General features: G+C 41.1%; 1 protein-coding gene across 2 annotated transcripts in view; it reads right to left on the bottom strand.

The window, feature by feature from the left end:
• LOC135698656 (uncharacterized) overlaps window positions 1-11307 on the bottom strand; it is a 63360-nt gene extending 52053 nt beyond the window's left edge. For both annotated transcript variants that reach the window (XM_065218722.1, XM_065218721.1), the window contains exon 1: window positions 10655-11307. The gene's annotated coding sequence lies outside the window, so the exon portion shown is untranslated. The remainder of the gene's footprint in view (window positions 1-10654) is intronic.
• Between the last annotated feature and the right edge of the window lie 491 nt (window positions 11308-11798).

The following is an 11798-nucleotide window of genomic DNA, read 5'->3' on the forward strand; positions in this document are numbered from 1 at the left end:
ATTCATCGCCTCGATTTGCCCGACCGATGTGACGATGACGCTGATATCATCCGCGTAGGCCACTAGCAAATCATTTCCGCACGCTTGCTCGAGTCTGGGTGGAGGTACAGCACGAAGAGGTGCATGGACAACGGGTCCCCTTGCCGTACGGAGCGTTGGATTTCGAAAGAGCGAGAGAGATGCCCATTGATGAGCAGCCGTGAGGTTGAGCGATTGGCAATCTGTGCCAGCAGAGCGATGAGATTCTCGTTGAATCCGAGGGAGCGCATGGTCGAGAAGAGAAATGAGTGCCGGACCCGATCGAACGCATGATCGAGATCGTAGCTTATGAGCTTCCCGGCACGGCGATGGTGACGGAGACTGGCGATCCGATCTTTCAGAGCAAGGGTGGCTTGGAAGATGTTTCGCTCGGAGTTAGAGCATTTCTGTCCATCGCTCAGCACGTGGTGGGCTCTCATCACCCGCTCTAGCCTGGTCTTGATAATGCGGGAGAACAGTTTGTAATCGCTGTTGAGCAGCGAGATCGGACGGTAGGATCGTGCCGTGTTGTCTCCTCCTCTCTTTTTAACCAGCACGATAATGCCTTCCACAAATGCGGCGGGAAGATTGCCGTTGAGCGCTTCGTTGAGCAGCAGGTTCAGCTCTCGGTGGATAACGTCGAACATGCGGTAATAAAACTCTCGCGGGATGCCGTCGCAGCCGGGAGACTTTCTGGGAGCACTTGTTGTTATTGCCGACAGAATTTCTGCCGTGGTGATTTCACTCGTGCAGGCTTCATTCAGTGGGTCGTTCGGCGGAACGGCTCTCTCACAAACGAAGCTGTTGTCGTCTCCACCGTTTGCTTCTTCCGAGTAGAGCTCGGAGAAATAGCCCAGCAAGTGCGCCTCGATCGCTTGCGGTTCCTCGATGTTTGCATTTTGCTCCGTGGCCAGTTGTGTGATGACGGTTCTCTTTCTCCGCCTCTCCCCCAACTGGAATATCGACAGTGGTTCCCCCGCCACGTGCGTTTCGTTGATCCGCATGAACGTATGGGAGAAATTACGCTGCAGTGCCAACATTTCCCCTTTCAATCGATTGATCGTGGTTATCAGTTCTGGGTGCTGGTAATACCCGTCGTACGCTAACCGTAGCTCCGCATAGAGGCGCTGGTGTGCGCTGTAGAATTCGTCGAAAACTTCTCGAGATTTCCACTTGAAGAACGATTTTATTTTAGGCTTAGCGTACGAGAGCCACCATTCCATCCATGACCCGTAGTTCCTGCGTTGGCGGGTCCAATATTGCCACTTATATTGGAACTCCCCAACGTTTTCGTCAGTTAGAAGGTGGGGCCGAAGTGACCAGAATCCACGGCCGTGTTCGTGTCCAAGTTGGGGGAGGCATATTCGGAGTGTCAGCGCTTTGTGGTCGGTGAACGAGCAGACATGCGTGTGTGCTGCTCGCAGATTATCGCGCAAAACGCTGCTGACATAAATGCGGTCGAGGCGCGATTGAGCATTTCTGCTGACGTAGGTGAAGCCTGTATCGCGTGGACAAAGCTTTTCCCACACATCGTGCAGCTGGAGCTGCTGCACAGCTGTTTTGAGTGAGGGGCTTGTGTTGGGGCTACTTGAATCGCATGCTCGCAGCACACAATTAAAGTCACCAGCCAGAATCACATGCTGTGTCCGATGACGGAGGTAGTAGGCAAGCGTCCCATTAAAGAAATCCTCCCGAGCTGCGCGCTGCGAAGAGCCGGAGGGAGCGTAAACGTTGCAGATAGTTGTATCTTGCACTCTCAGCGCAAGCAGTCGGCCGTCCATACTTCGTTCGACGTGAGTGGCATGGATGTGGTCCTTCAGAGCAATAGCTGTACCTCTTCTCATGTGGTCTACATTGGCGAAAACGATGAAGCCAGGCAAGGAGAGCTGCTCATTTTCAACCTCTTGCAGACACACAATATCGAGGTTTTGGCTACTGATGAAGGTTCGGAGCGCATTTAGTTTTGTAGGGTTCGTGATGGTGCCGATGTTGATGGAAGCAACGTTGTAGGATGTGAGAGCCATTTATGGGAGCTTCTCTCCACCCCGCTCTTCGTCCTCGCTGGTCCGGCGCGGTTTCTTTGCTCGGCGGTCGGCCCTGTCCCGCCTGCTACTCAGGGACACAGGGACGCTACAGCTGTTGCGGCCTGGCTACTACTCTGCGCATTCGTGTCCGTCTGCTTTGGCAATTCGGGAAATGCACCCAACGTTGCCGTTGGTGGTGCGGTAGGTTTCGGCTTGACTGGTTTCGGACCAGCTGGTTTTGGTTGCGGTCGTGGACCCGTTTGCTTCGTCACGTTAGCGTAGCTCTTCTGGACCAGAAGCTTTTTGTTCTGGACACATGATATGCCAGTGTGCGCTTGCTCGTGACAGTGGCGACAGGATTGAAGCTGTCCCTTGTAAACGACAAGCGCTCGTTCGCCGTCGATGGTGACCCACGAGTCAATATTTTTCTTCACGAGCATTCGAGCAGACCATGTGCCGAGCGAAATACCACCGAAATCGTAGCCTTCACCCCACATTAGCTCGCGAATCGATAGCACCTCACCGAACGCGCTCAGGAACTCTACCACTTTCTCTTCGGACACGTCTTCGGGCAGGTCATGCACCTTCACTTCCACACTACCATCCTCCATGGTAATACGAAGCTTGTGCTTCTTTCCGGCCAGTTCAACTTCGTGCTTCTCGTCATGATTGTCAACGATTTTTTGTGCTAACGCCAGGTCATTGACCTTGACGAAAGCACATGCTCCACCGCGGTGGCACTGTAGTCTCTGCACGTCTTCTTTATTCAGGCCGAGCACTGAACGGCAGAAGCCGTGCACTTTCTCGAACGACGGCTTCACGGGGAAACTCGAATAGTCAATCTTGAAAGTGTTTTCACGCCTCATCGCGGACACTGCACACGCGACGCGGCACGATACGGATAGCAAAGCTAAAAAATATCTTCAACTATTGACTATTGAAATAGCGCTAAAACGTCAAGAAAAACACGTCCGCGCGTCTCAGAAGCTGAGCGATAACTAAAGTTCAAAAATTGTTGTTCTTATCGGTTTTTCAACAATATCTTTAAAATTTGAAACCAGTATGTTTATTCACAAAAGTTATTTATTTAAGGCATTTGCATAAGAGAAAAATATAACATTATATGATTGTCAGCAAAAAACCGAATCAGAAAGAAAATACCATATTTTCGACATTTTTTTCTTTAACTCCATATAACTCGGAAACAGTAGGCTGTGGAAATTTTACGTCTTGAAAAGAGTTGTTTATTTTGTCAAGGCAAACAACTTTGCCCTAAACATCAAGTCTCCAAAACGTCAGAGAAATAAGTTAGATTGTGGCGCCATCGTTGCGGAAGAGTTTTGAACTATTTGTTTATGTCAATAGATGGTCCTTATTATGATGAGAAACTTTACCCAAGACACCAAGGCGCGGAAATCCTTCGTTTCGGAGTTATTAATTTTGCTCCGCTAGATTGCATTGCTGGCCCAGTGTGCAGTGGCATCCAGCAAATAACTACCGCACTGTTCCACCCACAATCTAATGGGCAGGTAGAACGGTTTGTGGATACATTTAAGCGGGCGTTGCGGAAAATCCAAGCGGGGAAGAAGACAATGGAAGCAGCGTTGGACATTTTTCTGCTGACGTATCGATCTACGCCAAACCGCCAGTATGGCCTGTCTCAAGCAGAAGCCATGTTTGGGCATCGCATCAGTACTAGCCTTGATCTTCTTCGCCCTCCAGTACGTCCACCTCCAGCACAGCAAGCAGCGAAAAGATTGGCCGAGGGATGTACTGGGTAAACGACCGACGGGTGACAAGATCGCACGTGAATCAATTGCGTGATAGTGGGGTATCTGCAGGTAGTGATCCAGTTCACCAAAGGAAGCTGTCGCTTGATGTACTAGGGCCACTGCTCCAGTTGGCTCACCGTCTCTGTCGGATGTACCGACGCCTTAATTAACACCTAGATCCAGTTCGTCGAGTTCAGCAGACTCTCCGGATTTAACGGCGACTAGTATGCAGCAGGGTGGCAAGTGAATTTCCATTTTGAAATTCCTGGTTTTTTCCTGGTTTTCCTGGTCAATGATTTAAAAATTTCCTGGTTTTAAAAACCATGTAGGGGAAATGACGGCTTCGGCATGCCAGACTATTTTCGGCAACCCAAATTGAAACACTATTTTCACTGGATTTTTTACGAAAACACTTCGCTGAATGCATGCAAACGATTCTTTATGCTTTCAGCTTCAATTTGACTATATTTTTACCACTGAGAAAAAGTAATCTAGCAAGGTTTTCTTGAAATGAAACACACGCACTACAAATTGTAGCTGATTTCGAGTTGCCGATAATAGAACAGCAGATTTACATGCAGTTCAAATGGAACGGTTGCCGAAAAAAAACTGGTTGCCGACAAAACTCGCTCTCACTAGAGAAGATTGGAGCTTTGTAAAAGCGTTTCAAAACAGTTTTTGACAATTTTTCGACTGAAATTGTTAGAGCAGCTGGCAGCAAAAGATTGTAAACAAACCAATACTGCATATGTGTGCGTTCCTTAGAGAAAAAAGCTATAGAAAGAAGGTCGCTGCTTAGGTTGCCGAGAATACGTAAATTCCCCTATTTAAAAAAAAAACAATTTTTAATAAAAAAAAAGTGAATCCTTGTACCATCATTCTGCGCGCAATGCGGAATGTCACAAACCAAAATAGGTATTAAGGTTCTTGTGAATGCCCCGTGAAATCTTTATCTGATTGTTTGCTGTAAAGAAGCTAGTAGGGAGCCGCGCTACTTCGTCGTATCATGGCGCCTATTTCCGTTCTATGTGCGAAATCTATAATAGCAAAGCGTTTTCACTCATGTTTTTGCAAAAATATCTTTGCTTACAAGATTAATTACGATTGACACTGAAACATTTGTGATAACCCGTAAAATGAGCGATTTTAGGGGTGTATGACGAAGAAAAGCTGAGATATCTTTTTATCTCAAGGTAAAATTGCGAAGTGTGATATGAATGAGGACTTTTTTATTGAACATGTTGATCAGGTACTACAAAGTCGGCGCGTCGGCACTGCTTAAGTCTGCTATCAAGTAAACACAAATCATGATTCGAGAAAAAAATTAAATTAAAAATAAATACAAAATATATTTACTAAATTCTCATGGTAAATTTTGTTCATCAATGTTTAGTTGTGTGAAAGATTTAGCTTGAACAAAATGGTTAGTTTTGACCTGATTATAAAAAGAAACTTTGACACAAATTTCACCATACCTCTGAGTAGAAGTGATTCTCTCATTGAGAGGCAGGGTAGATTAAATTCGTAACAAATTGATTATTAATTCAAATCTCAGACAGTTAATTTACAATCATTGCTCTCTTTCTTGCGGACGACTGTTGTCAATGGAATATTCGACAGTGAGTATGGATAAGGGCGTATACGCGATGATCGATTTTCTTCATCGATTTTCTTTTTGCATTGCTACAGCTAAGCGAAACAATTTTTCAGAATTTGTTGCAGAGTTCTAACAGATTGTATTGGCTATCAAAAGCAACAGCAAACGCACCGAGAAACGTTAAATCTAGCGAGTTATTAACAAAAGAGAAAATCGACGAAGAGAATCGATCATCGCGTTTACGCCCTCATGCATGCTCTCTGTCGTATTGATCTCAATGGTAAATATCATCGAAATATTTTATTTCTTTTTTTTTGTATCAAGCGTTACAGCTTTTTTGTCAAAGCTTGGCCCATTTGAGTAAATTTTGCTTCTATCCTTCGACAATACCACATACGGACTAGCCTATGTTGGCAGTTTGAACACTGGTTTGTGTGTATTGTGGAAAATTGTTTGGAAAAATTGCTATGACGTGAGCGCGTATCAATGAGTCATCGCCGAAATTTGTTTTTGGTTTTTATAGCAATATTCTGTCAATCCACAGTAAGATACACACCACTCACTCGACGTTCAAAAATAAGGTGTATTATAGCGGTACTATTTGGGTTTAGTTTGCTTTTAACCGATAAAAGGAAAAAGTCCAAAAGTGCTCCGATTCACAATAGAAGGCCGTAAAAAGTTTTATTTACAAAAACTGATGAGGTTTTTCATTTATTGGTCTTGAATTAATCATTTGAGGCTTACTAAAACGTTATATAGCAGATATGTTTCACTAAGGCTATCGTAACGAATAAAATTACAAATTACAAGGAAATATCAATTATAATACCATAATAAATTAGTAACGTCCACCCCCAAGTCCAGTGAGAAAGAAATTCAACTCCCAATAATAATCAAAATCAAGGGATTTATGTGATCATTTTCTAGCCGGCGCCGGTGGTGTAGTGGTAAGCGTGACTGCTTTCTCACCCCAATGGGTCTGGGTTCAATCCCAGCCGAGGTCGGTGGGATTTTTCTGATACATAAAAATCTCTGGTCACGTCTTCCTTCGGAAGGGAAGTAAAGCCGTTGGTCCCGGCCCATGTGTGTTAAATGGGTGCGATATCCTACGCAGGTGTGGAAGCTGCCTTCCTGCACATACGATTGCCATCAATGGTCCGTCGGTGATTGGCACTAGATTGCGGAACAGAGACCGACGTTAAATAAAGGAAAGAAGAAGTGTTCATTTACCACATCCACATTTATTAATTGAGGGCTTTTCATGTCCCATCGATTGCCAAAATAGATTTGGATATTAATTACATTAACAGCATGCACCGGAGATCAATGTCACCTCACCGATTTTAACAAACTTTGCTTAAGTCCTGAATATAAAAAAACGGCGTAGTTACATTAAACACACGCAGAGGAACAAGGCGTATTAGAATCAAATAGGGGAATTTACGTATTCTCGGCAACCTAAGCAGCGACCTTCTTTCTATAGCCTTTTTCTCTATGGAACGCACACATATGCAGTATTGGTTTGTTTACAATCTTTTGCTGCCAACTGCTCTAACAATTTCAGTCGAAAGAATTGTCAAAAACTGTTTTGAAACGCTTTTACAAAGCTCCAATCTTCTCTAGTGAGAGCGAGTATTGTCGGCAACCAGTTTTTCTTCGGCAACCGTTCCATTTGAACTGCATGTAAATCTGCTGTTCTATTATCGGCAACTCGAAATCAGCTACAATTTGTAGTGCGTGTGTTTCATTTCAAGAAAACCTTGCTAGATTGCTTTTTATCAGTGGTAAAAATATAGTCAAATTGAAGCTGAAAGCATAAAGAATCGTTTGCATGCATTCAGCGAAGTGTTTTCGTAAGCAAATCCAGTGAAAATAGTGTTTCAATTTGGGTTGCCGAAAATAGTCTGTCATGCCGAAGCCGTCATTTCCCCTACATTGAATTTTTAATTTAAACTCATGTTTTTTGTTGCATAAAAAAAAATCTTTGGTCTAATGCCAGCAGCGTTCATTCTACAAAGTTGTTATTAGAAACAAAGACCTTGCTTTTTGATTAGAAAAAAAGATCTTTTGGGAATGATCTGATATTTTGTCTATGTGTGGACCGCCATTTTATTACATCACGCAAACAGAAAAAAATGGATTCGTCAGAGTAAGAAGTAATTGAAGAGCTGGAGATAGAAACGCTCGATACAGAAGATTTGTAATTATTAAAATTATTGAAATCATTTGGTTTTAACCAAGAAGTAGTCGGTGCTTTCATAGGTAGGAAAATTCTATTTTAATACATTTTGCCCTTTAAATAATTGTAATTATTTTAGTGAATCGATACACAGTTGAAATCTTGAAAATCATCATTATACAAAGCAAATGAAAAATTGTTATTTAGATACTGAATTTTTTTATGTATAATAAATATTGTTTGACATCCAAGAATGATTTTAATTATTTGATTTCATCTTCAATTAAAAAAAAAACAATTAATATGAAAAATAAAGCAAAATCAGTTTATTCACATCAAATATATTTTTTTTAGAATCAACAAAATATTTTTTTTTTTTATTGGTTATCAAGCTGGAGCTGCGTGACAGCTTAATTTTCAAGACTTGACCCATTTGAATAAATTTTGCTTCTATCTTTGAAAATACAGCAGAAGGACTAGCCTATGTTGGCCGCTTGAACACTGGATTCCGTATGTATTGTTTCAAGATAGTTATAGAAAAAATGCTGTGACGTGTGCGCGTAGATACATCCGCGTAGTAAACCGATTGAATAAGTAAATCCGTTTCGAACGAAATATCTAAATTATGTAAGTTACGAAAACCGCGCGAATTCCGAAAGCCGTGCGAGACAACCGAAGCGAGAAAAAAGGCTTATTATCATTTAAAGAGTGCCACCAGAATAAATGTGATAGCCTATGTTGGCAAGTTGATTAATTTTGGTTTCCTCCCTAAATATTCTACTTATTTTACTGTTGAGCTTTGTTTCAATTTAGTTATTCTACCGCACGTATCAATTATTTCAAGATTTCGCGACCGTGCCGAACAAATTCTATACTACAGAAGCTCAAAAAAACTTTTGGTGAGCTCTACCGCATTACGAATCACTTCTGCGTAAGCTCCGTAGACGTAGGCGCGTTGATTCCGACAGCCGCGAAAAGTTAAACATGTATCAATACCACATAAGGAAAGATCGATTTTACGTATGGTTTAGTTCATAGCTTAACATTGACTGCTGTTTACAAATGTAAGTACTTGAACACTAAGTAATAAGTTAACTCAAATGAGATTTCGCGTATTGAGAGAATTATATAGTAATCGAGTACAACAAACTCAGGGAATACAATACCTCCAAAAGTTTAAAAGCTATTAATTGTCACATACCTCTACTTTTGCTTATTTCCTAAACTATTCCTCTACTTGTTAATCTGCTAAATGCTATTGGTCTGTCTGCGTTTTCTTTTTAAAGTTCAAGACTAAATAAGAAGATTTATTCTACAACTTTAAAGGTTAGTTGCCTTCCTAAGCGGACCCCCCGCATCCTAATTCTTTTGTTAATCTACTTAATGTCATTAGACTTTCTGAAGTTTCTTATTTAAGTTCATTTGATGATTATGATATCTCATTAGTCTAATTAAAAGCTCTAATTCACCTAATCAATCATAACCCATGCTTTATTAAGTACCTGCACTTGTGCTTGTAATCTAAAATTAAACGTGTTTCAAGTACTTTTGATTTTGACCTATACCTATTTATTAGTTCGACCCAGGTAACACCTTCATGTGGCTAAAATGCTTCATTTTGAAGTTAGTTTCCTAGCTGATTTTTAAATTATATAGGGTATATGCTCCAATTACGCTCTCACGTTTCCACTATGTCGCACCACAAAAATACATATGGGTATGTCACAATAGAAGCAAACCACAGTGGAAATCTCGAGCCATAGTTCAAACACTTATCCCAAATCAAAATGAAGCACATATAAGATTAGTTACAATACCATGTACAAAAATGATGTTTAACATTGTTTCCTGAGTAATACTTCAATGAAAACAACAATGAAAGCTTGTCACGCAAATAGAAGGAGCACCGTTGGGCACTTTCTGAAATATTTCAATAGTATAATTCCCTAGCAAACCCAAATAAATCTATCTGCGTAAAAATAAATAAAATAAGAGTGATTTGCGGCAAAACCCGCCAGTATCACACCCAACGTCAGTGCCTATACGTAAGCGTACTACGACGCGGCTCTCAATTAAAGGAGTAACAAGTGTGATACTATCACTGCTAGACTAGATCTTTGGTTCTCTCATGCAGTGGTTTATCAGAGAGGGGAAGCTTAGTAATCCCCATTGCCTGCCCATGACGCCATTCTATCGCGTCTCCAACACTCCACTATAAAGCATGAAATTAAGCCCGCCCACCAACAGCAAGATGCAAAAACTAGCCAAGGGAAGGGAGAATCAACAAAATTTTTTCTTTGAAACAAAAAGTATATATTTTATTTCAAAAAGAAGCGCGTGATTGGAAAAAAATATATTTGTTATGATTCAAGAGACGTCATGACAGAATCAACGAAAAATATTGTTGAATTTACCCAAAGTGACATGGAGATTTGATTCTTATTGCAATTTTTTTAAATCTAAAAAAACAATATTTTTGATTAAAAAAAATCTGCATTGCCCGAGGCTACAATTTTTTTTTTTTGAATTCAATGTGATTTATTTTTGAAATTAAAAGCCAAGTCTCTGCGTGCAATAACCAAATTACACGAAATAAGTATATCAGATTCTACACTTTTATGTCAAGAACAACAACAAAAACTGCACCCTCACCCTAGACGAAATCAAGCACTTAAGGGCAACATTCAAGGAAGTGTTTTCTTCATACATATAATATGCGCTGTTATACGATAAGCCCAGAGAAAACGAGAAAATTTATAATTCGACAAATTTACAACCTAATCAATGCTGTAGTCCAGCATCAAGTGATTTAAGAGTGACCGCTTATTAACATTAAATTTTACGGCAAGAGGGACCTCTTGTCAGATAACATCTTATGGAGTATATATATATCCAGGCTTTTGGTCTTCAACATCTGGTGTAATACTTATACACCTAACTGTTCTGACTTCCTGAAGTGATAAATAAATGTTTGTGTTTCATTATTCAGCTAAATCAATTTCTATTAAACGAAATCAGGGAGTTGTATTTATTCTGACTTTTATGTTGCCTATGTTCCACTGACCTATTAATTGATTTCCATTATCCGCCAGTCGCTGTAATCCAATCTTGTCGAATTGAACTGCAAATCCGTCACTTTTTGCACAGAAAGTTGATTTAAATAACTATCGTCGCTTTCCTCAATCAAGCATAAGCAAATTTTCATAAAAATCGAATTTTCTTTTGAGAAAACGCAATGCACAATGGAACACAAGCAGCAGCTATCACAAATTCTATACACCCATACATAACCAATGGAAGCCAGCTGTCACTAACACACTTGTTTCACTAACTCTTTCACCTTCTATGTATAGATGCTCGAATTTTCTTCCTCTTCTGGCAAACAATAGGCAGTGCCTTGCTTCGTTAGTGCTTTCTCTTTTTCACGCTTCAACATTTCACATCGCCAGCAGCAGCATACTTTGGATTTTTCTCGTTCATGGAAAATTAAAAAATCATGAAATACACATCTCAACACTGCTTTGCATCCCGGAAAACTATCGCAACATGTGAAACGAACTTGTAATTAGACAATACAACACAAACTTCCAGGAGGACAACACTTTTCTGCACTTATGAAGAGGATTTTTCTAGCAGTTTTAATGGATGAAGTTGGAGTAGGAGCACAGCTTGATACGAACGCAATCATCCATTCATTTCACACGCAACACGATTCGACGACGGAGAGAAATGGACTGACTGTCGACTGGTCTGAATGAGTTGAGTGAGATGAGCGACAGCGAGCGAACGGTAGTGTTGACATTTCGTGGTGGGGTGGTGTTGGCGTGTACGTACGCATCATGCCACTAACACGATCATAAAAAGCGTGGTTGAAAATAAACAGCTGACACGGCAAATCGCATGGATTTTGTTTTCGTCTAGCCATTCACGTTAGTGTTGGTGAAATTTTGCGGTGAGAAGTCTGTGTACACCGTGCAATGACGTTTATATAAGGTCTGGGCCAAAGGGCTTATTGGTGTTAGTAAATGTGCAAATGTTTAGTGGTGTTCGTATTTAATTGAAATGTTTATCTTTTTACACGAAACAGCTGTTGGCAGTGACGTATTTCTATCTGTTCTCAGTATGTTGGCAGTGACGTATTTCTATCTGTTCGCAGATGTTCAGCAATGTTTACAACATTTTTGCTTCTAACACCAGCAAGCTGCTTG

This window comes from Ochlerotatus camptorhynchus, unplaced genomic scaffold (genome assembly GCF_037179485.1).
Source record: "Ochlerotatus camptorhynchus isolate MF236.1 unplaced genomic scaffold, CSIRO-AGI_Acam_v1.1 ptg000093l, whole genome shotgun sequence".
In the NCBI taxonomy this organism is placed as follows: Eukaryota; Metazoa; Arthropoda; class Insecta; order Diptera; family Culicidae; genus Ochlerotatus; species Ochlerotatus camptorhynchus.